Genomic DNA, 4903 nt, shown 5'->3' with positions numbered 1-4903 from the left:
AAGTAACTCAAATTCTGCGTTTAGATCCGAACTGTCGATCCGTTTTAGCATGAATATTAATGCAACCCCATGCATTCGACCTCGGCAGGATTGGCCCGGATTTGAGTTACTTCGGAGGATCCGGGGATCCGGACTTAGGGGAACCCTAAGTTATAATAATTTGAAATTGTATCTATGATAATTTGAGAACAATTCAGAAGATTTAAGTTTACTTGAATAATGCTAATTTAAGTTAAGCCTATGTTCGCATTTGAAATAAAGTTATGTGGCACAGATTGAGATGTAGCCAGATTAATTTCATACAAAAAAACTGTTGCCAACCCAATTTGTAATATATATATATATATATATATATATATGAGCTAGGCTACGGTGAGTTGCGAAGTAAAGCAACTATTTTACTTCACGCTCATATTTTGCGATTTTAGAGTTCAAAACGTCGATCCGAACCGTTCATCTTGTTCTTCATATTGAAATGTGCTTGGAGACCAAATTTTACATTTTTTAGAATTTTTTTACTATTTATTAAGCAATTTTGAAAGTCGCTGATCTGATGGTCCAGAAAATTTTACTGTTTTCTACTGTTCACAGCAAAACAATAATTTTCAAAAATGCATAATAAATAGTAAAAAAATTCCAAAAAATATAAAATTTGGTCTCCAAGCACATTTCAATATGGATTAAACATCTAACGGTTCGGATCGGTCATTTGGACTTTCAAAATAAAAATACGGCGTGAAGTAGAAACGCGTTTTACTTCGCAACTCACCGTAGCCCACCTCTATATATATATATATATATATATATATATATATATATATATATATATATATATATATATATATATATATATATATATATATATATATATATATATATATTTATTAGTGATTAATTTGTTATTTGAGTGAAAGTTCAACGGAGGCTTTTTAGAAATTTTTTATTGACATGGATCTATAAATATTTACATTTTTCTATATGCTATAATTTGATTCTAAGATATAATACCATAAAATTAATTTAGTTTACATTTTACTATTAAAATCCTTTTAATTAAAAGGATATTCGTGGCGCGTTCTAGATTTTCAAAATCTATGTCACTTTCATTCTAATATTTCTAGTGTTGTAGTTTAGTAGAAAAATCCTTCACACATTATTTTCATTCCTAAGGAAATTTATAAATTGTGCTATTTTTTAAAAATTTTCTAACAAAATATTACTCTTCTAAATTATTTTCAAAATACTTTAAGGGGCCCTCATTTTCCCCCCTCTCTCTCTCTGCCCTCCTTTTCCCTACTTCCTGATTAGTTTTTTTTTTTACTTTAGTTTAGCATTTTGATTCATTGAAAACGCAAATAACTTTTTTTTTTTTTTTCAGATTTGCAGTAATTATGTATGTTTATCTAATGCAAAAAAATTAAAGAAAGTGTAGGGAGAAGGCAATAAATGGAGCCTAAATAGCAATAATATTTGAATAACAATTTCTTCATATTAATCAAGTGTTTGATAAGATGTTGTTGTGGTTGTTAAATTTTGAGAGTTTTATAGTTTTCAAATTGACGCATGCAATGATAATTTTAGTTTTGTTGACCATAGAATTGTGTTACTTGAGTATTCTTTCTCTTATAAGTTAGAATTGAATGTTATTAAAATAGGTTTCTTATTAATTAAATATTAAAGTTGAACCTATAAAAACTATGATGAATGAAGACTTAAGATTTTAATAGAATGACATGTAAACAAGCTATCACGTCTTGGACAAACATAGCAATTTGCACAAAATTGATTTCAGACGAAATTTTTATTTAAAAAGCCTCCAAAAGATATACACATCTACATTATTTGTTACTAAATAAAATCATATAAATTACATGACTTGATCAATTTGTAAATAGCAAGTGCTTTCCTTACGGTTACTAAGATTCTAGTAGTGCTTTCCTTACGGTTACATGACTTGAACTTTCACTTTTAGACACTCATTTCATGAAGAAAACTAAAGAGAAAAACAATGATGTTGATGTACAAATAATATATGTATATGTATATAGAGTACGGCTAACGCGCTTCCTCTAGCATATGGGCCGAAATGCTTCCGGTGGAAATTTGAAATTTCAAAATCCAAAAAGTCGATCTGAACCGTTCATCTCCTTTTCCATATTAATATCTGCTTGGAGACCAAATTTTACATTTTTCTGAATTTTTTTACTATTTATTAAGCCACTTTGAAAATCGCTGATCCAACGGTAGCTTCTGATTTTTACTGTTTGGTAAGCCACCGTTGGATCAGCAATTTTCAAAGTGGCTTAATAAATAGTAAAAAATTTCAGAAAAATATAAAATTTGGTCTCCAAGCAGATATTAATATGGAGAAGAAGATGAACGGTTCAGATCGACTTTTTGGATTTTGAAATTTCAAATTTCCACCGGAAGCATTTCGGCCCATATGCAGAGGAAGCGCGTTAGCCGTACTCTATGTATATATGTATATGTATATGTATATATGGAGTCCGGCTAAATTTCTGTCGGCAGCATTTCAGTCAAGTGCTGTCGGGATTATATTTTATTTTGTGATGTTCAAACAATAAATCTAAACTGTTAGATGTTTAATCAGCAATTAAGCTTTTCAGCGTTGAGTTATTAAATTCCAGTTTTACCCTTATTCTCTCTACCGTCCGATAGTAATATTAAGATACGGAGCGCTTCGGTTAGATTGTTCTCCTCTTTTCCGTCGCTTCACCTGTCACTCACACTCTCCCTTCCAATCTCAATGGTCTCTCTCTTTCACGCTCTCTCCCTTCCAATGATCCAATCCCAATCGTCTCTTCCTCTCTCATGCTCTGCCCCTCCCAATTCCAATCGTCTCTTCCTCTCTCACTCTCTGCTCCTTTCAATCGCAATTGCTTTACCTGCTTGATGCTTTTGAGCCTCTGCAAGAATTTTGTGTTGCCGCATAATTGGTTCAAGTATTTAATTTGTTTACTTGACCCATTTTAATTAACTTACTGAACAAAAGAACATTTTCTATTTGTATTATTGGTAAATTCCCCTTAAATAATTTGATGACTTGTTATGTTTGTTACGATCCAATCTTATGCTCCCTACTGACATTCTAGTAATTATTTATGTTATTTTATGGTCTGAGAGGAACCAGCTCACAAACAATTTTGATTAAGAAAAATTAAAAAGTTATGTACATCAGGATCCTAGTTTTTCCCCTATTTACACGTACCAGTATCTTATTTTTCCCCCATTTACATTTACCAGTAAGCTTCTTGGATTTTGTTTTGGTTCCTAAACACTTTAGTGATGTCTATGGCAATTAATTAAACTCTCCTATTACAGTCCATTGTCTAATCGTTTGGATTGTTTCCTGTACTAGCTGCTGCTCCAGCTTGCTCTCATTTGCAAAAATTGTCTTGTTCCTTTCAATTTCACCATTCTGTAATCTAGGTAACATTGATAGTATTCTTCATTTTGTTATCCTCTCTTGTTGATTTATTCCACTTCAAAATTATGTTAATTTTGGTTTGAGTTCATCTAGTGGTAAATATTCTACTTCTTTGTAAAAGTTTAACTACTGAGTCTTTGGAATTTATGTTGGTGTATCATGCATTATCTGGTACATATACTCTTTGTTGGTTGGAACAACTTTTTGATTGCTTAGCATTTTGAGACCATGCATTAAATTGCTCCAGTGGAGCTGGCATCAGAGGAGCTGGCTGGCTCGCAATTGGCAGAAATGGAGGAGATGAAATTCATGAATACTTTCTTTGGGGGTGCACTATTTTTATTTTCAGATGCAAGCCAAGGTTGTGGTAATGATAAGAGATGGAATCAATGATTCACCGGCACTTGTTTTAGCTGATATGGGAATGACCATTGGTGTAGATTTAACTCTTTGAACATGATTTCTTATAGATAATTTAGGATCTAAACTGTAAAAGACGTTGGGAGTTATAGATTTAAAGACATTTAATCAAAGCTTTGTTGATGAAATGGAATTGGGACTGGATTAAACCAGAAATGAACATTTGGAAGGCAATACTAAACAACACAAGAGGAATAGGATGCTCAGTCATATTATGTAGAACAAATTCTGAGGATGTTCGACACATCCTCGACGAATGCAACTTCACTTTGGTGAGCTACAACCGCATCACATCTTTCTCTAGCAGCAAACTGGTACTATTGTTGGTACGGCCATCACAAGCAATATTGCACAATGCATCACAAGGAGGCAGCAATTTTATTAGTGCAATTTGTGGTATGAAAGGAAAGATGCTCCAAGTTTTTTTGAAGAAAAAGCAAAGGAAGAAGAAGACCCAAGAGATACTGACATAATAGAAATACTGCTCAGCTTAGCAAAATCCTGAAGCAAGAGCAGCAAATGCTTCAATTTTTTTACATTTACCAATCTGGATGCTTTGTCCAGCCTTATTTTCTTTTATTTCAATTGTGTTTTAATTTCTCATATTTTCTTGGATTTAGCTCAAATGTCTTGAGCTCTGTTTTACTTTGTTTTAAACTGTTACTAAATCTTCTTGTAACTGAATCAATGAAATCTAATGTGGAGAAGACTCAACTTTTTTCTCGAAACCAATTTAAAAAAAAAATCATGTTAACATTAAATCAGAGATAATAATAGGTTATTGTCAAAACCAATTTTCGAGCGGTTAATTTTCTGAAGGTTACCATGGAATTAAAATTCATCAATATCAATATCTTAAAACAAAAATGTAACATCTCCAAATTAAAAAAAATTAAAGGATCTAAAATTGAGAACTATTAGATTTAGTGATATCTTTGCTAACATTAAGCAAGTTATAAATCTTTGTTAACATTTGTTAAGAGGTAATCTCATTACCAAGTTTTATTTTGGATTACAGAAGTTTAATCCACCTAA

This window comes from Carex rostrata, chromosome 22 (assembly GCF_964058835.1).
Source record: "Carex rostrata chromosome 22, lpCarRost1.2, whole genome shotgun sequence".
NCBI classification, from domain to species: Eukaryota; Viridiplantae; Streptophyta; class Magnoliopsida; order Poales; family Cyperaceae; genus Carex; species Carex rostrata.
The sequence above is the reverse complement of the archived record's forward strand: the minus strand, read 5'-3'. Positions refer to the sequence as shown.